The sequence below is a fragment of the Gorilla gorilla genome, chromosome 10 (genome assembly GCF_029281585.2).
Source record: "Gorilla gorilla gorilla isolate KB3781 chromosome 10, NHGRI_mGorGor1-v2.1_pri, whole genome shotgun sequence".
NCBI classification, from domain to species: Eukaryota; Metazoa; Chordata; class Mammalia; order Primates; family Hominidae; genus Gorilla; species Gorilla gorilla.
The window spans coordinates 37404865-37432545 of record NC_073234.2 but is presented as its reverse complement, the minus strand read 5'-3'; the positions used below and the strand labels follow the sequence as shown (position 1 = coordinate 37432545).

The 27681-nt window shown below is 40.3% G+C and overlaps 1 protein-coding gene across 8 annotated transcripts in view; it reads left to right on the top strand.

The window, feature by feature from the left end:
* The window catches only part of SRGAP1 (SLIT-ROBO Rho GTPase activating protein 1), a 309133-nt gene that overhangs the window by 97197 nt on the left and 184255 nt on the right, over positions 1–27681 (top strand). Inside the window, exon 1 of one of the 8 annotated variants that reach the window (XM_063693852.1) lies at positions 3576–3702. The exons of the other annotated variants lie outside the window; for them this stretch is intronic. The gene's annotated coding sequence lies outside the window, so the exon portion shown is untranslated. Of the gene's footprint in view, positions 1–3575; positions 3703–27681 lie in introns of those variants that run through there. 8 annotated transcript variants of the gene reach the window in all.

The window sequence follows — 27681 nt, the reverse complement described above, 5'->3', positions numbered from 1 at the left end:
ATCTCACCTCCTGACTGAGCTCTACTCCCGTACTGCCAGCTGCTTTTGAGTCAGTCCCATTGGGTTGGCCTCCCAAGAGAGATGGCTTCCCCCATCTCTCTTTCTGCCTCCATTCCACCTATCCTAAGAAACCCTGCAGCTATCCCACCACTTCCACTAAGTCCTTGGAATATCCTGGCACATCAGAGTCCTTCTTTCCTCTGAACTCGTAGAACTCTTTACAGCTCCATTGTTTGCTATATGCACAACCCACTTTGCAACAACTCTTATATTTTTGTCTATTTTCATACATTATTATTTCAAGCTTATGTTGGCCCTTTATTGGTCCATAATCTCTGATTTTTCCAGGATCTGAGCACAACCACCACCCGCCCCCCGCAATCTGCTCCATAAATATCCGTAGACTGACAGATTCCCTGGATACCTCAAAGATACTAACTGCAATAAGTTAACAAGAGTGGAAGGAAATTTGAGGCAGCATCTCAGCCCCTGCCTGGCCCTTTCCTCTGGACTTTCAGGTTGTTCTACATATTTTCATTGATTTCCTGAAGAGGTTCTATAATATCCCTACCTCATCTCATTTTTTTTCCCAGTAACTATTTTAATCTAAACTCGTGTGTTTCAATGTAGACATGTTTGTTCTTGTTTAGTTAGTGGAGATGGAGAATAGAAAGGCAAAAAGATGGTGGCGAGAATCAGATGCTTTGTCTTTGGGGGTTGTCATTAGGACAAAAAGTCTTAATTTCCCATAGACCCTCTTGGCAGTGCCCTTGGCTCTCCACCAGCCTGTGAACATCGGGAGAGCAGGGTATGTCTTTGTTTTTCCACACCACTCAACTCCCAGTGGCTGGCACAGAGCCTGGCACACAGTAGATATTCAAAAAGTAAATGTTTTTTTAAATAAAAATGAGCCCATGAAGTCATATGGAGAGTTTGAGCAATGGAATATTTATCATGGGCTTTATGCCACGTGGAATTGTGCCTTAATTTAAGAAAACTCTGTTGGCAAAACCTGAGACCGAAAAGCAGATAAATTAGTTGAAGACCATTTATTTTAATATTTATGCTCTATTTTTTTCAAATAACCACTTACTCCAACACTTTGAAAATGTGACTTGGTTGTATAGAAACACTGATTTACACAAAAGTTTTGGTGAATTTATCTTTTATGAAGTGAATTTTCTGAGAATCATATGTTCTAAAATTATATTTAATCTACAAAGTTTGGTATCATGTCTTTAAGCAGTAGAATGGCTTCAATTATAAGTATAAATGAAATTGCTAAATATCAAGGAAATGACACAATACTTTCTGGTCCAAAAATAACACTCACAGAAAACAGTATATCACTAGGTATTTTATTGCCAGAAAGTTTAATAAGCTTTCTTATAAGTATTGGTAAAAAGGAATATCTGAAAAATTATTGGCTATGTTTTGTGATGTTGTTATATTAACCTCTTCCTAATCCCCCAAAGAAATAGAGCAGATTAAAGTTTCTTTGTGTGATCTACAGAAATATGAAGTAGCAAGTGTCTTGAGATCCTGTAACTGTTATGAAAAATTAGAAAGAAACATGGAGAATTCCAGCTCTTAGTGAGTTTAAATTTTAGCTGGGAAATCCAGGAACATTTATACCCAAAAAAGAGACTCTTCTTTCATACATCAACAGTCACAAACAGAAAAAAGGGAAAAAGGTGGAAGATAATATTCCAAAAGTTTAATAGTGGTTATCTCCTCTGATAAGAGTAGGAGTAACTTTTATTTTCTTAATATATTTCTGAATTTTCTTAAATGAATATTTATTACTAGTGTTATAATAACAGTTATTTTTTAAAAAGAAACTGCCCAACAGTGTGCAGGACGTACCAAATGAGAAGTAAGTACAGTAAGAGATACAGGAATCCAGAGGATTGGGCTTGGGTAGTGAGTATATGTAGAGGAACTGGGGCTCAAGCTGGAGCTTGAAGAGTAGATAATACCATGATAATGATGAGATTTCAAATTTATAGGTTATTACTGCATCAGAGACAAGTTGCCTCCCCAGTAAGCATATTCCCTTTCTATATTGGAAGAGCCCCAATTTTCTTCAGTTAGGATAGTTCCTTTCCAGTGACCAGAAATTGGTTTACAGTTGGATATGTAGCCCAGTTTTGGCCTATGGGACAGCAAGGGGACATGTGCTCAGGTGCTTCTGAAAATTTTTGTAGACACTAAGAGAGATGACCCTTCATTGTCTGTGGACTTTTTCTGGTCTCATATGACACCCGGAGCTGCTGCACAAGAGGAACCAGTAGACAAGTGTAGACAGTACAGTGAAGACATAGAGGGCACCAGAGTCATCAATACCATTGTTCAGCCAGCGTGTGTAGGTGAACTAGTTTCTTCTGTTTTACTTATAGGTTTGTAAGATAACTAATTTCCTTATTGTGTAAAGCCAGTTTGAATTGGGCCCAAAGTTCTCTCACTGATATATCAATTCTACAATTTGCTAACTTGTTCATATCCAAGATTGACTGATCTGAACAACAATTCTGCAAAGTTGATAATATATAAATAATTATTCCCTATACTGATGATGAAACTGAAGTTAAAAGGATACCACTTGCCTAAGGACCCAAATCCAAATTTACCAATTCCAAATCTTTCTGTTTTCCCTCTGCTTTTTCAAATGAGAGAGCGCCGTATCAGTGGAGAGATGTGGTACTTAATTCATCAGTTCTGGAGTGAATGCCTGTTCTATGCCCAGGTAACATTCTAGGAGCTAGGGATCCAAAGCAGAGGAGAGGGAAGAAAAGAAAAGCAGCAGAGAGTGAAAGTGTGCTCAGTATTTGGCACATGAATCTCATGTTGGGATTAGTGGATGTTGCACATTGGTTGGTCATGATAACTGCGTCAAAAAATTAAGTTGGGATTAGATTGTAGAAACCTAAGAATTCCAGAGTTAATTCCTTATATAGTAGGAAAAACTGGGATGTTGCTGACAATTGCCCATAATCATACAGCACAAAAAGAGAGGCAGGTCTTTAAAAGTCCTTTCATCTTGGTGACAAGTTGTATATCTATATGTGTACCATTTTATATATAATCTACTATAGAACTTGAAATAAGGGAAAACCAGAAACCCCAAGAACATTTCTCTTTAGATATGGATAATTTAGCATTATCCATACTGCAAATGAAATGTAGTATTATTCTATGAATTACTTAGTTCAAATGTGACTTGTCTATGACATCTGGGCCCCATATGGTAGATTAATTAAAGCAGGGATGCTGAATTTGGATAGCTTGATAGCCTCTTCAAAGACTGATCTCCCTTAGGACTAAGACAGGAAAATCCTGACGTTTTGATTTCTCTGTGTGCAGGGACCTTTAGCGTGAGAACAATAAACGGCCTTTTGTAGCTTCTTAATGAGACGTGTAGCATGTTATATTAACACCTAGGAGCTCGCCTTAAACTGCTGTCCCTCACTAATAACTAATAAAACGGGTGCACTCTAAATGCAAAGCCACAGCGCTTTCTTATTCTTTATTCTTTTTACCCACATCAGGAGTCTTTGTTTTTTCCTGGTATTGCGTGCCCCTTCACAGCATGTGGAAACAGCACACTGTGTCCAGAAGCGCCCCGTGGCACGGTTGGCCTGGAATCTCCAACATCTCCCCACACAGCAGCAGGCAGCCCTGGATGACCAGGTCAGCCAAAAAGTAAGTTGAGTGTTTTACACATTGGCACACTGTCTGTGTGGACTAAGCCATGTGTAACAGTCTCCGGAGAGGAACCCTCAGCGGTTTCTACTGAGATGAGCATCCAAAGCTGGTCATGTGGCCAGAGAAGAAAGGGCCCAGGGCAAGGGAGATGCACAGGAGAGTAGAGATGGAAGCTGCAGAGCCACACCAAAGGCCTGTTTTTATATTTCTGAGCCTGGTTTGGTGCCTCCTCTGCTTCTAAATGTAAATGCTTACATTTTAGCCAGTTCACATTTCACCTCTCCTTGAGTCCCATGAATTATGCAGGGATCTTTAGGAGCCCTTGTAGAGGTGGAAGAGCAGATGCCGCCCTGGTTCGGGGTGGAGTCTTCCAGGCTTGCCAGGGTGTCTGGTTGTGCTCGCCTGTCACCTGTTACTGCGGAGCCATGGTGGGTTTTTACTGGCTGGTTGCTTGTATCCTGAAGTTTGAGAAAGACCCCTTACCTTAGCCCAAGCCAATCCCATCCTTACAGGAAAGTGAACAGAAAAGAATAGTTGATTGCCTTCCCTGTTCCTCTCTTTTCTTCTTTTCTAGGCAATATTGTCCAAATAACAATGATGCCTTGTGTGGTTAAACAGCTGGAAGGTGGTATAGATGATCATGCTGTTTGCACACATATGGAAATAGAGTGAAGCAATAACTTTTACCACGTTAGCACCTTCTACTACTGTTTGTGAAATCTCTTGAGAAATGTTTTTAGGGTTTTTTTTTTCCATCCTGAAATTCCTTTAAGTTGAATGAAAATTGACCTTAAAGGCATATGGTTTGCTAATATACTTTTCAATTTAATCTGAGCAAATTGTGATATACTTTTTTGATATAAAAATCTGGGCTGGGTGCAGTGACTCATACCTGTAATCACAGCATTTCAAGAGGCTGAGGTGGGAAAATGGCTTGAGCCCAGGAGTTCAAGACCAACCTGGACAACATGGTGAGATCCCATCTCTACAAAAAAATACAAAAATTAGCCAGGTGTGATGGCTTGTGCCTGTAGTCCCAGCTACTCGGCAGGCTGAGGCAAGAGGACCACTTGAGTCCAGGAGATCAAGGCTGCAGTGAGCTGTGATCACACCACTGCACACTAGATCCACCGTGGGCCACAGAGCAAGACCTTGTCTAGAAAACAAAAAATTCTGCACTGAGTGGTCAATTAGTATGCCAATTCTTACTTAGGAGGAAGTATATTCTGAGAAGATAAGTATAAGAGCACCAATCCCAAGACAGATCTCAGACTCTTAACGGGAAGATGTAAAGTAGAGGAGTAATACTCAACCTCCCTCCTCAGCAAGTTCCAGTGAGACTATATGAACAAAGAAAATATTTCAAGTTCCTTGGAACGGCAAGTGTCCTATAAGATATTTGCAATATACTGTTTTTGCTTCAGAAAGGCTTAAGGGAGCTTGCAAGGATTCATAAAATACAAAAGAACAAAAATATTAAATGGAAGACCCGAAAGAAAGGAGGAGAAAAAAAGACATCCAGGGAAGCTAGAAAGGAGACCAAGATAAATGCACCCCATAGTGTTTGAAGTGCAGGTTAATGAGTGGGCCCCTGGCTTCCTGTGAAGTTTTTTCTTCCAGTGAAAAGGGAAACCTGGTCTGTTAAACACCAGGTTGTGAACAGCAACCAAGAAGTAAAAAACAAGTTGTTTCTCAGGAGAAGAAGAATTATTCCTAGTGTTAAGCTAGCATTTTCTCCCAAGGGTGCTCATACTTAGAGAATCTCTAATTAGGATAAACACCTGACATGACCCTGGAAGGTGGCTCCATGGCTCCAAACCTTTATTCCCTTCTGTGAAATGGAGAGATTGAACCTAAAGATCTGTAAAGTCTCTGCAACTCTCAAGTCCAGTGAGTGTGTTGTCTTCACTCCTAACCATTTTCTCTTGTAGAAATTTTTCTATCTCTCTTTTCTTTTCTTTTTTTTTTTGAGACAGAGTCTCTCTCTCTGTTGCCCAGGCTGGAATGCAGTGGCGCAATCTCGGCTCACTACAACCTCTACCTCCCGGGTTCAAGCGATTCTCCTGCCTCAGCCTCCCAAGTAGCTGAGATTACAGGCACCTGCCACCATGCCTGGCTAATTTTTGTATTTTTAGTAGAGACGGGGTTTCACCATGTTGGCCAGGCTGGTCTCGAACTCCTGAGCTCAAGTGATCCACAAGCCTCGCCCTCCCAAAGTGCTGGTATTACAGGCGTGACCCATGGCGCCTGGCCTCTGTCTCCCATTTCTTGCTACTGAATTTCTTCTCTCCTTCCATCCCCCACTCCATCCTGCCTTTTTCTTTTTCTGTGGCCCAGCCTGATATTATGTCAAATGCCTCTTTCTCATACAACTGCTTATCTTTTCCCCTACTTAAAAAAAAAAAAAAAAAGGCTGAGCAGAATAGCTATGATCAAGGAGTGTTTGTGTCAGGGGAGGAAGGGGATGGGCCATGTGTTAAGGGGGTGGGGGTTTGCCGTCTGGAATTGAGGTCAGCCAGGAAATAGGAAGCAGTTTTTATACTTCCTTCATTTGCAGGATAGTTGAGGATTCTGCCTGAAAGCTGGGCTCTTTGTTTAAAATATAGGCCACAAGGAGAACTGTCTGTGGTTGTGCCACTGAATGGCTAATTGTTCTTAATTGTATTCTGTGTTCAGCAGACCTCTAACTATCAGCTTAAAAACAGTATTTAGGGAAATTGTTTGTGCCTCCGTTTGTTTCTTACATTCCAGGGTTATCATCGTTGGAGGCAACATGCCTCAGAGTGTGACCAGAAAGGCTCACAAGGGCACCTGCCTCAGGCAGCATGTGGCATCTCCTATGAATTATGCATCATCGGCATATGGACAGTGGAGGCCGCCTAAAAACAACTAGCCGCTTATCATTGCCACAGTTGTACATTACCTTCCCGCGGCCTGATAAAGGCAGTTTTACTCTAGATGAGAGCTGGGATTGTTTCTTCTGGGTGTTCTCTAGAGACCGAGTGTCAGAAACTTCATGGCTTCTGAATGGAAGTGATGTTTGGCATCGTTTAGTGTTGCTGGTCTATGAAAAATACATTCATTGTGGTAAATAAGATATTTGAGGTAACATTAATCCCTGATAAATATATATTAAATTAGTCTTTAATGTATATTTAATATATATTAATTAGCTTTCTTTCCCCCAAAAACCTTTCTCTCCTACTGTTTGCGCTTTTGCAGTTTGGTACAACTGCCAAGATTAACTGTAATCCCTTGTCCTTCTGTTTGAATAAAAAAAGGAATGGCTGTTAGGTCTTGTCATCATGCCAAAAAATGAACTAATTATCTTCTTCTAACTGGAGACCTGGATGATAGGATGGGTTTTTTTTGTGGTTAAAAAATACCAATCAGGTCCATTGAATTTGACATCAGCTCAACTAGTGATGTATCTTGAGAATGTCTGTGATCCATTTGATCTGCAGTTAATACAATATGCTGCATACATAAGAGGTGAAGCTCGTGGTTTTCTCTAAAATTGTAACTGGGATTTTATTTTAGAAGTTCACTTGGGTTTCACCAAAGCTGTCTCTTAACAGTAAAATGTGTGAACGTTTTTTGAAAAATCCTCAATGTAGCCAAGTGTTTTGAAAAAGGACTTACAGCTCCTCCTCCTAACATGCCAGTTAGAAAAGAAAAAAAAAAAGGACTTGATCCTTTGAGTGGAAAGCCTTTTCTAACGTATTTCTAGCATTTCCTTGACTGATATATTAAATTTTGCGGGAAATAATTTAACCTTGTTCTCTGGTACAATGATGCCAACGGAGCCTGGATTCTGTTGAATAGAATGACCCCACCTGGCTGTGATATTTTTAGTTTTTCTGTCTGCTTTTCTTAGGATATGTATTATCACATTATCCCTCCTTGTCGGCGCTTCTTGACTCTTTTTACATTTAACTTGTTTCCACTACAGGTTTGGAAATCAGATCCTGAGTGTATTAGAATTCTGTTTAAAACAAGAGGAAGTGTGTGCTAGTAATGATCTGAGGGGAACTCCTTTGAAGGAAGAACCTAACATTCTGTGCTTTTATGATCACTCTATCAATTCTGTAAAACTCTCCCCCTCTCAACTCCCTCTATTTGTACTGAAGAATGAGGATATAAAGGTAGTCTTGTTGAAAAATTTCTCTATGGGCATCATTGTAATTCTAGCAGTCCTCAACATGGTCATTTATACTCTAAGAAAAATACCTTATTGTAGTTCTTTAATTAAACAGAAAGTACCTACTTGAGAATAACTATACACAGTAAGACTTATAGCTAGATTTTCTATGTAATTAAATTAGCCATATACATTTAATGACATATACAGTATGTCTAAGTGAATGATATAATTGTGAATTAAAATATGTTTGTTACCCTTTATTGCAACCCATCTTAAATTATTTGGAAGATTTGGTACACTTTGTTAGGTAGGATGACATTCTTTTTTCTTGTTCATTGCTTCAGATTTCTGCTGATATGCTGTTCTTCTCTTTCAGTCCCAGCTGGGCCCAGGGATTCTGTGGGGTGCCTCCACCGGTCTAGATCTTCAGAAGAGTTTTTTCCACTTTATGATCAGTGTTGTAGTTGTTCAGCAAACATAATGAGCCATTATTACCATCACAGACACTTGCCACTTAGTGAGTCCACTTTGCTTCTGCTGCTTTTTTCTTTCTTCTCTGAGCCTGGCCTCTTTCCTGTCCTCTATCCTACTCCTGCCTTCCATCCGTTTCTTCTCCCAGTGCCATCTCCCAGCACAGACGCTTTCTTTTGTTTAGCAATAACAATAACAATTTGTTATTGTTCTTAGCACAATGCTTAACATTAAAAGTGCTCACTAAATATATAGATAGGTTTTTTAAAAATAAATGAATACATCTAAAAATTACTTTAGCCAATTTTCAATAGAAGCATTCTATTTAATGAGAAAAGGGGCTCTTCAGAGTAATAGGTACCAGGAAATCTAGGCTAAGTCTGGTTACTACAAATTAATCCCAAGTTCGTATGTTTCTCAAAAGTTTCAGAAACGGAAGCTCAGTGAGTTGTACGTCACTTATTATCTGGTGGAGGGAAGTATGCCACTGTACCAGAGGAAACAGTATTTTTTTTTCTTAGTACATATTTCTGTATTAATGGTCATTCAAGGAACAAAATATTGACAGTCTCTTCATAGTAATTTTATAATAAGCTGCAGAAATTTTTTCTCAGTTAAAAAATATAATGAGCATCTAATATGTGCAAGGCCCTGTGCCAGGAGCTGATCATACAATGGAGAATAGGAAATATATGGTTTCTACCATCAAAGAGAAATCTTTTTATATCCCACAGAGTTAGTTAATAGTAACAATAACATTCATTGAGCTCTTAGCTATGCCAGGCCCCCATCCAAGTGTATATAGGCATTAGCATGTTAATTCCTATAAACCTTACTGGTACTGTTAATTATTCTACTTTTTACACTTAAAGAAATTGAGGCAAAGGGAAGTTAAATAATTTTTCCAAGGTTACATAGCTCGTAAGTGGTAAGAGATTTGAACCCAAGTAAGGCTGACTGGCTCTTGGGTACAGGCTTTTAACAACTATTCTATGTTTTTTTTCTAAGGGTATAAGAAGATGAAGAGGAGTAAGTTTTTGAGGGTTGGAGGTGGGCAAAGGTGATTGGTTTGCAATATGTTAAATTTGAGTTGCCTGAAGGCATCAAGAATGGAGATATGCAGTGGGCCATGGCGTATACAGATCTGCAGTTGGGCAGAGAGATCTGGGCCAACCAACATTTAGGTGATTTTTTTAGGCATCAGCAGTACATGGCTGGAATATGAAACCATAGGGAGAAAGCCTATGAAAGGTATGAGATGAATATATTTTTAAAATCTACCTTCAGAAAATCCAAGAATGTATATTAAATTATAATTCAGGAAAAATACCACTACAGAGAGTTCACATAATGTAGATAAAGATATGTAGCCCTTTGGCAGTTGGATGTATATGTACGTGTTAGGTCCTGGGGTTGAGCTCAGCTGGTAAGGAGGAATGGGTAGCAAGCATTTGTCTCATTTGGTAATGGCCAGCCATGTGTTGGGGGCACATTGCCTCAGATTCTCATAACTCTTTTCAGGAAGGTGCTGTCATCCTCATTTTATAATTGAGGAAACTGAGGCCTAGAAGATTAAGTAATTTGTCATGTGTCAAGGTGGCACAATAGTAAGTGGCAAAGCTTGGGTTTTGTCTTAGTCAGTTTGGGCTGCTATGACAAACTACCATAGATTGAAGGGCTTATAAACAACAGAAATTTATATCTCACCGTTCTGGAGGCTGGGAAGTCCAAGATCAAGGCAGATTCAATGTCTACTAAGGGCCCACTTTCTGGTCATCTTCTCAACCTTGCATGGCAGAAGGGGTGAGGGAGCTCCCTGGGGCACTAATGCCCTCATGACCCAATCACCTACCAAAGGCCCAACCTCCAAATATTATCACATTGGGCATTCAGATTTAACCTGTAGATTTGGAGGGGGACACACATTCAGTCTCTATCAGCTTTAGAGCCAGGGCTTTTGACTGCCCTTTGCTTCTACCCCTCCTGCACAGTTGGGCCACCGAAACAGTAGTAGATGTGAAAGCTTTTGCTATGTAAACAGGTTTGCTCCACTCACAAACATGCCACTGGACATACAGCTGAGGCCCAAGGTTGCCTTTGATAGTGCAGAGAAGAAATAACCCAGTCAGAAAAGTATTCCATCACTCCCATAAAAGCTCCCTAGAACAGCTTTGGGAAGGGAAGGTTCACTTTGTAGCCAGACAGGAACCCAGGTGCATGCTGCACAGTGAGGCACAAAGTGCCCTGCTAGCTCCTTCACCCTTGGACTGCTGTCACCCCACCCGGGCGGCAAGCACCGCTTCCTAGGTAGGCTTCTCTGCCTCCCACCCTCTCTGACTGTGCAGTGACATGGATGGGAGCCACTGATCCACTTCTCATGAAATCCAATTATTCAGGCAGAAAAGATGACTTCCTGGCAGAGCCCACAGGAAGCGTCCCCCAAGCCCCAGGAAACAAAACAAATACAGCTCTTCCTATCATTTTGACATCCTCTTTCTGCCCACCCCTCCCCAACAAGACAGAGAGCAGAAATCTGGACTCAGCACTTTTACTTTTAACTCTTTCTTGCCATTAATGTTAATGAATGGTTCTTCTCAGGGCCAAAGTCTTTCTCCCTTCCTCTTTTGTCTGTTTTTTTTTTTTTTTAAATACTTTAAGTTTTGGGATACATGTGTAGAACGTGCAGGTTTGTTACATAGGTATACACATGCCATAATGGTTTGCTGCACCCATCAACCCGTCATCTACGTTAGGTATTTCTCCTAATGCTATCCCTCCCCCAGCCCCCTACCCCTCAACAGGCCCTGGTGTGTGATGTTCCCCTCCCTGTGTCCATGTGTTCTCTTTGTTCAACTCCCACTTTATTTAGGTACATTCCTAACAGCCATCTTTTCCCCAGTACTCTTACTGCTCCACATCTTGGAGAACTTATCTCGTGGATTCCACAACTTCAAGGTGTTCTTAACCCCATTGTTAGTTTAGGGATGTCTAAATGTTGTAGGATACTGTCACTGTTGTACATACACACTTATTTTGATGGGTTTGGTTGTTACTATCCAAGGCTTGAATTAATCCCACAGGGGAGCTCTGGAACTGAGATGGCCCCTGCAAGGGAGCAGAATCTTGGGTGAAGTGGCTCTCTTTAGCCAAGGGCCATCACTGGGGAGGGACTCAGCTATGAGCCATTCACAGCCAAACTCTTGGCAGCTAGAAGACTGAGTACTTCAGTCCCAGCACTTCAGTCTCAGAGCAGTGATCTGGGCAGGACTGCAGCATCCTCTGCAACACCTTTCTACCTAGTTCACCCACACATACCTTCCTACCTGGTTCACCCACACATACCTTCCTACCTGGTTCACCCACACATACCTTCCTACCTGGTTCACCCACACATACCTTCCTACCTGGTTCACCCACACATACCTTCCTACCTGGTTCACCCACACATACCTTTGTCTTTTCAGGATCTTCAGCTGTTTCTTGCAGAAATCACCTTGACAATATTCAGCTTATTCAACTGAAAATATCTCCTCAGTGTTCTTTTTCTCTACACTGCATTATGAAATGGAGGTCTTTGTAATGAACAAGAAACAAGCCAACAAAATAATGGGGAAGATCTGGTTTTTGTTTTCTCCTTTATGTTACCATTGTCACCATCCTAATTTTGGCCTTAATTATATCTATTTGGATTTATGAATGGCTTCTTTTTTTTTTCTATTTTTTTTTACAGTTTTATGCAGGCATAATTGACCATAAACTTCACATATTTAAAGTGTACAATTTGATGAGTTTTGACATATGTACGAAACCACTAAGATAGTGAACATTTCTATTACCACCACTCCTAAATTGTATCATGCCCCTTTGTAATCCTTCTTTCTGTCCCTCCCAGCCCCATTCTCCCCAGGCAACCACTGACCTGCTTTCCCTTGCTGGTTAGTTTGTATTTTCTTTTGTTTTCTTTTTCTTTTTTTTTTTTTTTTGACAGGGTCTCACTCTCTCTCTTGCCCAAGCTGGAGTGCAGTGGTGGGATCTTGGCTCACTGAATCCTCTGCCCGCCGGGTTCAAGCAATTCTTCTGCCTCAGCCTCCCAGGTAGCTGGGACCACAGGCATGCACCACCATGCCCAGCTAATTTTTTCTGTTTTTAGTAGAGACGGGGTTTCACCATGCTGGCTAGGCTAGTCTCGAACTCCTGAACTCGTGATCCACCTGCCTTGGCCTCCCAAAGTTCTGGGATTACAGGCATGAGCCATTATGCCCGGCTTAGTTTGTATTTTCTAGAATTTTATATAAATGGAATCATACAGTAAGTACTCTTTTTTCAGGGGGACAGTCTTGCTTCTTTTACTTACCAAAGATTTTTTTTTTTAATTCACTCATGTTGCTGTATATATAGTTTGTTTTTATTGTTAACTCATATTCCATTGTGATTGATACATCACAGATTGCTTTTCCATTGACCCAGTTGATGGACATTTCAGTTGTTTTCATTTTTAACCACTACAAATAAAAGTGCTATGCACATTTGTGTACAAGTCATTATGTGGACATCCTCTTTAATTTCTCTTAGGTACTTAGGAGTAGAATAGCCAGATCACATGGTAGGTCTATATTTAAATTTATAAGAAACTGCAAACTGTTTTCCAAAGTGATAGTACCATTTTACAATTTCGCCAGATGTCTATGAGAGTTACATTTGCCCTACTTCATCACCAGCAGTTGGTATTGTGGGTCTGAAATTTTAGGCAATCTAGTGACTGTGTATCGGTATCTTATTGTGGCTTAATTTGCATTTTCCTAGCCCAAGTTTACTAAAATTTTTCTCTTATGTTTTCTTCTAAAAGTTTTATGTTTTAGCTCTTACATTTATGTCTGTGGCCCATTTTGAGTTAATTTTGGTTTATGGTGTTACGAAAGGGTTTAATTTTTTAAATATGTGGATACCTGTTGCTCTAGAACTATCCATTGAAAAGACTTCCCTTTACCTGTTAAACCTTTTTCAAAAGTCAGTTGACTATATATGTGTGGATCTCTTTCTAGATTCTTTTCTGCTGCATTGATCTGTATGCCTCTCTTTATGCTGAGACCACACTTTATTGATTCTGTAGCTTTAAAATAAGTCTTGAAATCAGGTAGTATATAAATCCTTCAACTTTTTAATCTTTCTCAAAAGTGTTGGCTGTTCAAGGTCTTAATATTTTCCCATTTGTTTTAGAATTAGCTCATTGCACTCACCACAACCTTTAGTTCAATGTTGAATAAAAAGCAGTGTGAATGAGAAGAGATCCTAATCTCAGGCAATACATTTATCGTCTTTTACCATTAAGTATTGTATTAGCTATAGGTTTTTCATACATCCCCATCATCACAATGAGGAAGTTTCCTTCTATTCTTGCTTTGCTAACAGTTTTTTTTTTCATGAATGGATTTGAATTTTGTCAAATAACTTTTTTTCATCTATTGATATAATCTCACTGTTCTACTTTATTCCGCAGACATCACCTTAGCAATATAAGGAATTATGTCAGGTGAAAATATCACCAGCTTTCTTTCGCCCTAAAATGCATAATAAAATGGAGGTCTTTATAATGTTAAAGCAACAGTGGAGAAGACCTGGGTTCCATTTTCTCCTTTAGTTACCATTATCACCATCCTACTTTTGGCCTTAATTACTTCTAATTTTGATCAGTTGACTGGCTTCTTAACTATTCTTCCCATCCAGTCTCTCTTCCTTCCTGTCATGATTTGAGAAAAACCTCCCTGAAGAACACTCCTGGCCATATTGTTTGTTTTTCTCTTAACAAAAATAATCACTGGCTTCTCATTACCCACAGAATACTCTGCTCAGCAGGGATGCCGGTGTCTCCCACAGTCCAGTGTCAGGGACACAGTCATCTCTGTCTTGGGATATCCCATTCCTACCTTTCTTCTTGATACAGTGGAAATATGGTCACTTCTCCTATGTTTTTGTAGCTTAGGACACTTAATTTTATTTTTTCTGCATCTTTTTATATTTCATATTTCCCACAAGATTGGAAGTGCCCAAGGATACTAGCCATGTTGTACCTATTTTTATATATTCATAGTTCCTTCCTGGTATAGTGCCTTGTATGTAGCAGGCATTTTACTTGTGTTTACAGAAGGAATAGATACACACAGCCTATATATTTTCCATATATATATTCCATATATATTTTTTCCATATATATATTTTTTCCATATATATATATTTTTTTCCATATATATATATTTTCCATATATATATATATTTTTCCATATGTATATATACCAAATAAGAGAATATATCTCTGGTACAAATGGAGAATATTTTCTCAACTCTTCTTTTATAAGTACCCTTTAATTATATGATAGCTGCTGAGTCACAACTTATTTTTTTTTTTGCTGTTGGTCTTTGAAAAACTTGGTGTCTTGGATCAGACATTTTTATTATTTATTTATTATTATTATTATTATTATTATTTTGAGACGGAACCTCACTCTGTCACCCAGGCTAGAGTGCAGTGGTGTGATCTTGGCTCACTGCAAACTCTGCCTCCCGGGTTTGCGCCATTCTCCTGCCTCAGCCTCCCGAGTAGCTGGGACTACAGGCGCCCGCCACCACGCCCAGCTAATTTTTTGTATTTTTGGTAGAGACGGGGTTTCACCGTGTTAGCCAGGATGGCCTTGATCTCCTGACCTCGTGATCCACCCGCCTCGGCCTCCCAAAGAGACATTTTTATTTTTAAGGATACAACGTATTGTAGAAATGCGATAGAGCGCATATGTGGAATTTTATAACTTTGAAGCAGCTTTTCAGTTTGTGAGTACTCATCATTACTGACAACTTACTTTTCTGACCATTACCAGAGGAATCCAATTAATGATTCTTTGGAGGAAAAAATAAGAAAGGAATCCAAACTAATATACACAAAAATTCCCTTCCCTGATACTGATTGAACCTAATAGCTTTTGTTTTGAGTTTCATAATTCTAGAAGAGTTAAACTTGAAAATGTATCTCTAAACAATGCAGCCTCTGTTTTCCACCAAAAGGCGGTGATTGTGTTGAGCATTTTAACTGGTTATCAGACCTCAGGCTGCCGGTTTGAAGAGTGAACTTTGGCAATAGGAACTTGGCTCTCAATCCTGTTTTGCAGCTGGCTAGAATGTGAATAAACTTATTGAAAGACATATCTTCTCAAAGAAGGAGAGGAATAAAGCCCTCAACCTAATAACCTTCCTCCTTTCTGACAGCCCCCAGCCTCCACATACCTTTTTAGAAAGCATCTTCAGAGAGAGAGGTTTTTAGATGTCCAAAACCTCAGAGAACTAGACAGTTCTTGCTCACTAGTAATCCTCATCTTGGGAGATTTATTCTTTGCTAAGTCCCTGCACCAAGAGTGTGGTTTTCTTTCTGACTTCTCCCTCTTTAAGGAATTGTGCAAATACCACAAGCTTTTTGTGCTTTTTGTAACTCAACTGTTTCTTTTTTGCTTTTATTAGAGTCCATCTCTGTTTTCTGGCAGGATGATGGCTCTAACGTGCTGCACATGGTGTCCAGGTGGGCCCTTCTCTCCAGCTCATGACATGCTTGTAGCTTTCTTTCAGAGTAGCACTTTGGGGCAACATCCTGTTAATCTGAGAAAGGTTTACCTCTTCCTGTGTCCCTCCGTGCCCTCCTTTCATCCCAGAGCCCGCCATCTTAACCAAAGTCTTTGAGTTTTCAAGGAGGTGATAAAATCTGTATAAACCTTTGCATTCCGTAAAATTGTTGACATTCTCTAAATGGAGCAGAAACATTTGAGATGTGTTGGAAGCCTTGCCTGGCATTGATCATTTCAAACAGTGACCTTTTCTTACACAGTGTCTTCTCTTCTGGAAAAGCCTACCTGTATGTCCTGTCCTGAGTCCCCCACTCCACCCCACCCCACCCCCATTATGCATTAGTTGCCCCACATTAGTGTTTTCTTAACAATTTTCTACTTGTTGCCATGTCAGCAGCTATGTATTATATGACAATTGTCTGATTTTTTTTTTTTTTTGGTAATTACGTGGGGTCCTAGAGAACGGGAAGGGATTCATTCATATCCTTACTTTATCTCAGGTGTCTTATCTGAGTACCTGACACATAGTAAGTACTTAATTCATATTTGTGAATGGGCTGGTCCATGCCATTTAGAACTTTTTTTTTTTTTTTTTTTTTTTGAGACAGAGTCTTGCTCTGTCACCCAGGCTGGAGTCCAGTGGTGTGATCTCGGCTCACTGCAACCTCCGCTTTCCGGGTTCAAGCAATTCTCCTGCCTCAGCCTCCCCAGTAGCTGGGATTACAGGCGCCCACCACCATGCCCGGCTAATTTTTGTATTTTTAGTAGAGACGAGGTTTCGCCATGTTGGCCAGGCTGGTCTCGAACTCCTGACCTCAAGTGATTTGCCTGCCTTGGCCTCCCAAAGTGCTGGAATTATAGGCATAAGCCACTGCACCCGGCCTTCATTTAGAACTATTTTAACCACTGCCCTCACCTTGTATGCTAGGTGAAGAATGTGTTCCAGCAGCCACAGCAGCAAAACTGATTTGAAAAACAACTCTATCAAAATTTGTACAGTGTTCTTGTCCCAATTCTGGCAGATATTTTTAAGTGTTGTAGAACTTGCTTACAAGAAACAGATTAAACTTAAAGAGGAGGCTTCTTCCACCATGGCTCTTTATTTTATTTGAATTTTTATTTGTTTTTTTTAGACTGACTTGTAGAATGTTTATGTTGATGGAATGAAGACGAACTTTCTTAAGATTCCTCAGCATGCTCCTGGTTTTCTGATTTAAAAGCTCTTGCTGTTAGGGGAAGATCTGCTTTTCAGACTTAGTAACTGATAGGCTTACATAACTATATACATTATGAAAACATTTTATTGCTTAGAAGGAATATACTTTTATTCAGTGGATCCAGTTTTGGGTTTGTGTGTGTGTGTGGAGGTGGGGGTAGGTTAAGTGTGATTTAGCCAATTTTTAAAATATGTAATAGAGAGTAGGAAGGGGTCAGCTTCTCACCTATGGCTCATGCAGAAAATGACCTTGTTGGCCTCAGTTAGTTAACATTTTTATCATCTAGTACACAGGACAGTTTTAGAGTCTGTGTCCTGCTTACTTTAAATGTACACTTACCCCCCTCCCCACTCTGCACCTCACTATTCTGCTTTCTGTAGCCCTAGTGAACCAAAAATAGTGAAATAGAATGGATGAATAAGACCCCCACCAGGGCTGGATGCAGTGGCTCATGCCTGTAATCCAGCATTTGGGGAGGCCAAGGCAGGAGGATTGCTTGAAGCCAGGAGTTTGAGACTAGCCTGGGGAACGAAGTGAGACCACATTTCTACAAAAAAAAATTTTTTTTAATTAGCCAGGTATGGTGGTGTGCACCTACAGTCTTAGCTACTGGAGAGGCTGAGGGGGGAGGCTTGCTTGTGCCCAGGAGTTTGAGGCTGCAGTGAGCTATGATTGTGCACTGCACTACAGCCCAGGCAATAGAGTGAGACCTGTCTCTTAAAAAGAAAGAAGGAAGAAAGGAAGAAAAGAAAGAAAAAATCCACACCAATGAGCCTTCCTTCTGATTTCTGGATGAGAATCAGATGCATCCTGCCTTTGACACACCAAATAGAAGTTAGTCCCAGAATGATCAGCTTAGTGGGCCTCAGACACAGTTTATGTTTCATGGTACTGGGGATAAAAAATATCTTGATGAAGCCCTTACAAAGAGCCCTGAGTGGAGGTGCTGAGTAAACCTAAATTAATAGGGAGGAAGGGAAAAGGAGTTACAGGTGCTAACACTTTTAATTTTTTTATTTTTTATTTATAAATAGAGACAGGATCTCACTATGTTGCCCAGGCTGTTTTCGAACTCCTGGCCTCAAGCAATCCTCCTGCCTCAGCCCCCCAAAGTACTGGGATTATAGGCGTGAGTCACTGCACTGGGCCAGGTGCTAACACTTTTTAAACACTTTGCATGTATCATTTCATTTAATCTTTAAAACAACTTTGAAAGCAGGTATTGTTCCCATTTTGCTGGAGAAAGACATCAAGAGAATAAGTAATTTGCCTGAAGTCACACAAATAGTAAGTGGCAGAGGATGGCTTCCAACTTAGATCTCTGACTCCAGAGCTTGTACTGTTTCCATTATACCAGATTGTCCAGTGGCTTATTGTTAAGTGGCTGCTGATAGTGTGATAAGACAGTACTGGAAAGTGGGGAGAAAACACAGGGATTGGGAGACAGAAGGGGAACCATATGTGGAGAATCTGACATGGTACATCATCTCATTAAGTTTCTATTTTATTTTTTTCATCTTCTCAGAAGGAAAAGCCTTTTCACTTTTTAAAGTCTCTGCCTTATTCTCTTTTGCACAGGTCTTCATGTAAGTTTCTTGATTGATTTTTTTTTTTTTTTTTTTGGTGGCAGGATCTCACTCTGTGGCCCAGGCTGGAGTGTAGTAGTGTGATCTTGGCTTACTGCAACCTCTGCCTCCCAGGCTCAAGTGATCCTTCCACTTTAGCCTCCCGAGTAGCTGGGACTACAGGCACGCACCACCACACTTGGCTAATTTTTAAAGTTTTTTTTTTTACAGACAAGATTTCACTTTATTGCCCAGCCTGGTCCCAAACTCCTAGTCTCAAATGATCCTCCCGCCTCAGCCTCCCAAAGCACTGGGATTACAAACATGAGCCACCTTGCCCACTGCCCATGATTCCATCATCTGGAAGAGTATAAAGTATAAGGTTAAAGGAAACCATTCCTTCCAGACTTTCATCCTTGCTGCCATCTCAGTATTTAAAAAAATAACATGGAACTGGTTCATGTCAGCACTTCTAGCAATGGTGCTGTTGTTAACAGTGGAAATGCATTTGGAGAGCTTATCATTGGCTTATTTCTGAGCCCTAAACTTTCACTGAGAGTCTTCCCAATATATGAAAATAAATTGTGTATTTTTCACCGTCAATCTTTTTTTGTTGTTCTTGTTATTTAGGACATTTCACTAATTCTCTTTGCTATTCTACAGACATCGTCTTGGTAGCAGAGGCACTCACATACATCCATACATCAGTCTCAGTGTTTCTTCTATAAAACTTTGCAGAGATATTCTTTTCTGTTTTGTTTTGCTCAACAAACTGTGATTTGAAAGTAGCTCCATAGGAAACTTTTTTTCCTCTGCCTAGGAGAAAAAGGTTGTAGTTTTATATAACTCTATTAGGAAGATGTCTTAAAGAGTCAAAACATTAAGATCACAGAAAAGTTAACATTCTAGCATTTTGTTTACATATTTCCTTTTCATGAAAAACTTTTCTTGCCCTAGCAATTTCTAATTTTCTTTTATTCTTTGCCTTATTTAGATGGAATTTTCCCCCATCTTTCTCATTAAAAAGAAAAAAGCGCCGGGCGCCATGGCTCACGCCTGTAATCCCAGCACTTTGGGAGGTTGAGGCGGGTGGATCACGAGGTCAGGAGATTGAGACCATCCTGGCTAACACGGTGAAACCCCGTCTCTACTAAAAATACAAAAAATTAGCCGGGCATGGTGGCGGGCGCCTGTAGTCCCAGCTACTCTGGAGGCTGAGGCAGGAGAATGGCGTGAACCCAGGAGGCGGAGCTTGCAGTGAGCCGAGATCGCGCCACTGCACTCCAGCCTGGGGGACAGAGCGAGACTCCATCTCAAAAAAAAAAAAAAAAAAAAAAAAAAAAAAAAAAAAAGAAAGAAAAGAAAAAAAGTGTGCAGTGTGAGTAGAGGCAATTTGAAGCAATGGAAAAATAGTTGAGCTACACAATTGTAGGTTTGAATTAGAGCTTTGCTGCTTCCTAGTTTGTGGGACCATTAACAAGTTACTTATCCTTTTGGAAACTTGGTTTTTTAAATCTGTAAAATTAGTATAGAACTGCCTCCAAGGTTGTTTTAAATAATAAGTGAGGAGATGTATGCAAAGTGTCCCAATTGTCAGTACACTTCCTCCTTCCCCTTTCCTTTTTTTTAAATTAAGCTTTTAAAAAATTATTTGCTTTTGAAGCCTTTTAAATTTATTTTTAATTTTTAAAATTAACAAATAAAAGGCCAGGCGCGGTGGCTCGCGCCTATAATCCCAGCACTTTAGAAGCCCGAGGTGGGCGGATCACTTGAGGTCAGGAGTTTGAGACCACCCTGGCCAACATGGTGAAACCCCATCTCTACTAAAAATACAAAGAATTAGCCAGGTGTGGTGGTGTGCACCTGTGGTCCCAGCTACTTGGGAGGCTGAGGCAGGAGAATCACTTGAACCCAGGAGGCACAGGTTGCCGTGAGCCGGGATCATGTCGCTGCACTACAGCCTGGGTGACAGAGCGAGACTCTGCCTCAAGAAAAAAAGTAAATAAAAATAAAAACCATATATTTATGGTGTACAACATGACATTTTGATATAGTTATGTGTTGTGGAGTGGCTAAATCAAGCTAATTAACACGTGCATTACCTCACACACTTATCATTTTTTTGTGGTCCTTGTTAAATACTTAATTTAGTTAGACTTAACTCCTCATGCCAGTTCTTTGTAAAGGTCATTATAAATACCTACTTGACTGAATAAGTGAAAATGTAACTTTAGGAGAGACTCCACTGTGGCATAAGATAAGGCCAACTGATAGAAAAGGAGTTAATTCTCAATGTTGGTTTTCTTCATAAGCCATCTGTTTTTCAGGTACTGTATTGACTAATATGATGTTCATAAGTTTCTCTTTTTTATTTTTGAAAAAAAAAACAACAAGCTTTTGAAGAGGGGCCTTAAACTGAGTTGTATTTGAATTGAAATAATGAGCTGCTTGTGGACATTTGAGTTTGGGATAGGAAAAAAACTTTTAAAATATAATTTGAGCAAATTCTTTTCTTTTAATGACTATTATTTTGCCTGGACCCATTTACTGAAAATTATTTGAGGATGTACAGTTCTGATTATAAATCACTTCCCTAAAAGTACTCTGTGTTCTCAAAAGGCTCCGTCCAAAAGTGAACACGTGCTTCAGTTTGTTATGACTGAGCTACTGATTGTGCAACACACTTTTGATAAGTCACTGATGTCTGTTAGCCCTGTTTGCATGACATAAGAGTGATTTCTTTTTTTTGAGACAGGGTCTAGGTCTGTCACCCAGGCTGGAGTGCATTGGCGCAATCCCGAGTAGTTGGGACTACAGACATGCACCTCCGTGCCTGACTAATTTTGTACTTTTCTATGAAAAGTACAGAATTACTGGCTGGTCTTTAACTTCTGGGATCAGCCTGGTCTGAAACTTCTGGGCTCAAGCGATCTTAAACTTCCCAGGCTGGTCTGAAACTTTTGGGCTCAAGCGATCCGTCTGCCTCAGCCTTTCAGATTGCTGGGAATACAGGCATGAACCCCTGCACCCAGCCTAAGTGTCATTAAAAATTTGATCTGTTATATAGGCACTAGGTAGAATGTCTGTCAGATGCATATTTTCAAAGTTGCAGATGCATAAATTGTGCAAGGAGGCACCAAGGCTATAAAAAAAACAACTTGTGTAAACGCCTTTAAAAGGAAAACAAAAAAATAGTTCAAGATGATTGGGTGCTGGATAGCAGAGAAGCATATGCAATAGACATACTGAAAGAGCAACAAGAAAAAGTTTTAAATATTATCTCCTAATACAACAAAAATGTAAGGAGCTCTTATCATCTGGTCTCAGGTTTTGAGCAGCCTCCTGTTATTGATAGGATATGTTTGCTTGTTGATGATCAGTAAGCAAGGCTTTTTTTTTTTTTTGCAGCAGCAGCTTTATTGAGATAGAGACATACACTTTACTATTTCCAGTGTATAATTCCATGGTTTTTAGTATATTCAGAGCTGTGCAACAATCATCACAATCAATTTTAGAACATTTTCACCATCCCCAAAAGAAACAACACACCCATTAGCCATCACTCTCCATTCTGCCCTAAGCAACCACTAATCTACTTTTTGTCTTTATAGATTTGCCTGTTTATGAAGTCATATATTTGTCCTTTTATGTCTGTCCTCATTCATTTAGCATAATGTTTTGAAGGTTCATCCATGTTGTAGCATGTACCAGTACTTCATTCCTTTTTATTTCCAAATAATATTCCGTGGTGTGGATACACACATTTCATTTATCCATGCATCAGTTGATGACCATTTGAGTCATTTTTACTTTTTGGTTATATGAATAACACTGCTGTAAACATTTGAAGGCACAGTACTTTTCCAGGTCACGTTATCATTGAGGATTGTGAATCACAGGCTGGGGTCCTCACCATTGCCCTAACTGGTCCGGGTGAAGAGCTGGACATCAGCAGGTCAGCGCCAGTGAGCTTCCTGGGCTTCTGCCTCCTTGGCACACTCACATTTGTAGGTCATCTGCTCAGGTTTAGGCTTCTGGTAGGAGACCACCATGAACAGGAACAAATGCCTGTGGCTGGGCCAGCGAACCCATAACTATGATGGGACATCCACAAGTATCTGGCCCTGGAGAAAAGATGGAAGGAAGGAGACAGAGTCAGGCATAGCGCAGCCTGGCCATGCCTCTGTTGACCTCAGCTTTCCTGTCTAAGATGCTCTAGGATACTCTGTATCTGTGGCAACTTCTAGAGAAACAAAGTTTCTATAAAATGCTGCTCGTCCCTGCCCTTACCCCACTCCAAATTTCATATTGAAAAAGAAAAACCATATGGGAACTGAGAGAGAGCATATGGGTGTGAGGTGAAACATACGGGCCGATAGAGGCAGGGCTGCAGTACCCGTCTGCTTGTCTTGGTTACTTGTCTATTGCTTTTTAATGTGTTCCTTTTTTCTCTCAGCAATTTTGTTCTTGGAGGATTTGCTTTTGCCTTCCTTTGTGCATGATTTAATCTCAAATGAGATGAGTGATATAAAAAAATCTCCAGAAATGGTTTTTTGCTCAGACCTGCATCTCTATTCTGCATGCCTCTGCGGGGTGCTGAGTCTGGGACCATGAGGACAAAGGGCATAGTGCACTGCATAGTGCCACCTGAGGCACAGCAGCCCTGGGGAAGGATGCAGAGCAGTCTTGAGTACCTATCTGAAGTCTTTGAAACTAGCTTCTTTTCTGGCTCCAAAGAGATACTGGGATGGGTATATACCCTTAGGATGAGGGGACTGAGTTTTTCCAAAATTGTTACTGACATGGCTGAGAACATGCTTGATAGGGAATAAGGTGAGTGACAGCTTGAAGAAAACACCCTGGCACCCAGTGGTATTCTTATGGCCCTTGCATTCCTTCTCAGAAACCTTGCAGAGCCCCAGAAAGTTATCCTGGCCCCATCCTCAGAGTGCCACTCTCCGTGCAGTGTGCTCAGCTGTCTTGCAGTGATGGTTCGGTTTACTCCCTGTCCCTCCCTTCTCACTCCCCAGAAGATGGAGGAATTAGGACCCTCCTTACCAAAAGGCTGTGTCCCACACTTGCTACTAATTACAAAATTGTCTACTAGGTGTTGCAGGCTGGTTTTCATAGTGGCCATTAACTATGATTGATTGTCCTTGTTGAACGATGACTTGATTAGCAACTTCACTGAATGTTTAATAAGGTGAAGTAGAGCACAGAGGATATCATTTTAAAAATACTGTGTGTGGACAGTGAAGATTATCATTTAATTTGGTACTTAGGTAATTAGGTTTGCAAATAGGAGGCTGGTTGGCCAAATTGTGTTACTTCAGGCAAACTCTATCTTAAGTTGTTTACCTGCTTTCTGCAAGTGTTACTTTGAAAAAACAAAATCCCAATGATGAATTGAAATTAAGTCCTAGAAATCATACACCACACCTTACTATAAGCCTTGTCAACGGAAGGCTGATTTTTAGTAATTTCTTATATTTAAACTCTAATTTTCCCTCAGTGTTCTTTTTCTGCCTTTGATTAATGGTGTGTCTATTCATCAAGTCCCATTTATGTAAAGCATTTATTGAAGTTGGGTAATTGCTGTCTTTTATGTAAGTAGAATGTCTTGCTCCAGGGAGGTAATACAAATAAATGCATTGTACATTAGATTGAACATCTTTCAGTTCATCAATTACAGGATGGGGTGTTTTTTCATTACCAGAAGATGAGAGTTACTTTGCCACTTTAGTCAAAACATGACCCTAGCAAGACCCAAAATTTAATTTGGGGCAATCTGTTTAACTTCATCCATGCCAGAAAACCAGATACCATCTACCCTAATCGTCTGACTGATTTAAAATTTTTAAAAAGTTACTGAATTTTTCCAGAGAAACACATTTCTGAAATTATTATGAGAAAATAAGTTCTGATCTGCAAAATCTAGTTTGCAACATATATTCTTTCAGGAACATAACTAGCTCATAAACTGAGGACACCTGTTCACTTAATTTTTTTTCCTAATTCAGTATTGGTGCCAGGACAGCTGATTAAACTTGGAGTAAGTTTTACTATATTCCTTAAAATAGTTGTGAAGTCCAGTGCAATAGTTAAAGCTAGAATAGAAACTCAAGAAATCCAATTCAGCTGGCACTGATCATGAATATTTAAACCCATGTCATTAGATTATCCATAGTTATTTTATGAGGATTTGCTGATACGTTTCTTTCCAGATTTGAAATCCCTACTTGTGTGAGGTTTTTTTTTTTAAACTGTTAATGGGAGCCTTGGTAGATTTATTAGTAATAAACAGTATGTTTTTCTGATTATGATTCTTTTAAATAAGTCTTCCAGTTAATAATAATTACCTTTATTGAAGAGCTACACTGTATTGGGCATGAAATAGTATATTACTTAACCCTTACAACAACCATATAATATGCATTCTTATCTCTCCTTTAAAGATGAAGAAGCTAGTGTTCTTCACTAGCCTCCCTCAAGGGTCACAAAGCTGGTAAAGTGGCAAAGGAGTGTTGGAACCCAGGTGTGTGAGATGTCAAAGCTCACAGGCTTAATCACTAGACTTTACTCAGATGAATTCATCAGATTTATCTTCTGGCTTTGAAACTTTCAAGTCCTTTGCATTATCCCCTTTTAACTCAGCATTGAGGTGAAGTGAAGGATGGACTTGACCCTGTGGCCTCCTTATACTATGTGTGCATCCACATCCTTAAACTCCTGATGAAAGTTCTAATTAGTGCCTAGACGATGGATCAACTTTTTAGAACACCCACATTGGGGAGAATGCCTGCGTGTTTGGTCCAATAGTGGAATCCATTTAAGGTGACATCAATAGGAAAATGACACAGATATTCTAAATCACCAACTGGAATTCCGAGAGATGAACGCTGAAATTCTTACTTTCCTTGTCCTTTCCACCAACATCCTTTCAGACTGAGGGTTCCCCTCCGGAGCTTCTGTGGGTTCCAGCTCCATAGTGCTTCCCATGTTTGTCCGTCCTTCTCCTTGCCCCTCCACCGCCAGCTGGTTTTCGGCTTCTCTTTTCTTCTCTACTCTTTCCTTCCAAGGAGCTTCCTCATGGGTTCCTCTACCCCCAGTCTGACCTTGCTGCAGTCATTCTGCTACCAGAGTGATCTTTTTTATGCCACTTTCTTGATGAAAATCCTTCTCTGGCTCTCTCTTGCTTTCTCAGTCTTTTCAGCTCCTATAGCACTCAATAACCTGTGGTAGGCTGAATAATGGCTCCCCCAAAGATGTTCACATCCCTATCCCCAGAATCTGTGAACATCACCTTATATGGCAAAAGGGACTTTGCAGACGTTATTAGGTGAAGAATCTTGAGATAGGGAGATTCTCCTAGGTGACCCAGTGGGCCCAGTGTAATCACAAGGGTCCTTATAACAGGGATGCAAGAGAGTCAGAGGGAGAGAAGGTGATGATGTGACATTGAAGCAGAGATTGGGGTGTGCTTTCAGTCCAGGGCCAGGGGATGTCTGCAGGCTCTAGAAGCTGGAAGAGGCAAGGAATGGATTCTCCCCAACAGCCTCCAGAAGTCGCTAGCCTTCCTGATGCTTTGGTATTTGCCTCTGAAAACTCATCTGGACTTCTGCACTCCAGAACTATAACAGAATAAATCTGTGTTGTTTCAAGCCACTGTGTTTGTGGTCATTTGTAAGAGCAGCAATAGGAAACATATACAAACCTGTAATCATTGATTTTTTTTTCCCCACTAGATTTGTGCTGTCAGATGTCACGTACATAAGCCACATGGGCCTAGATAAATATAACTTTAAAATTAGAGACAAAAATTTTAAAGTTCCATTTTCTAGCCATACCACATATCAAGTGCTCCATAGCCACACGCAGCCAGAGCCTACTGTACTGTGTAGTGTCAGCATAAAACATGTCCATAGTTTCAGCACGCTCCATTGGACAGCATGCTTAGGACAGGAGTTGTGCCTTGTCTACCTGGACCTGCCCCTAATATTGGCTAGCATCTCCTCACATGGAATTCTGGAAGCCTCGCCCCCTTCTTTCCTCACCCCCAGCTCTGCTCCTCACTGTGCAGGGCCTTGGATGTGCCTGGAGCAGAGGCCAGGCAGGCCCTGGAAGCAGTCTTGGGCTGTATGGATGGGGGATTCCAGATCGTATATGTAGAGCATACTCTAAATGTGGGGCAGGATGTGGCCTCCATTCCCTTGGCCCTCAGGACTCCTGACCAGGACAGAGCCCCCATTTGCCCAAGGCTGAGGGTGTCCTCTTTGTACCTATCACAATGCCTGATAGTGGGTGGTAGGTTCATAGCATTGTTGAATAAACAAATTTACTGAAAACCCACTCCTGCCCTGATTTGTATGAGTACTAGAATTCCACAGAGAATAAAACAATTTCCCTGATTCATGGAGCTTACATTCCAGAGAGAGAAAGAGCTGATTCGTCAATAAATAGTTGTATATTCTAATGTCAGGGAGTGATAAGTGCTATGAAGAAAAATAACCATAGTAATGGGATGGAGTGACAGAGGTCGGGGGCTGGTGGATATATTTTAGATAAGTGGTTGCAGAAAACCTTTCAGGGGAGGAGACATCTGAGGACAGACCTCAATCAAGTAAGACAGGGAAGGTGGAAAGGAGGAAATTAAATGATCTGGGCTCCAGTTTTATCACTGATCTTCAGAACTTCAAGTCACCTAATAGTGTTCTCCCACATTTTCTCCCACTGCTTCCCTCTGTGTGGTTACACTGGGTGCCCATACTGGCTGAGATTTTGCTGATGGTCATTATTTAGATATTGACAATTGTGTGTATATATATCTATATGGTCTTTTTTTCCAAATACAAAATTTCATTGTAATATTGAATATTCCTTTTTCAAACTACATACTTTGGGATGCTGATATATGTCCTCTACTTCCCAATAAGAGTGTCCACTTTTTACAATGTAGGCTGCTATTTAAATTCTAG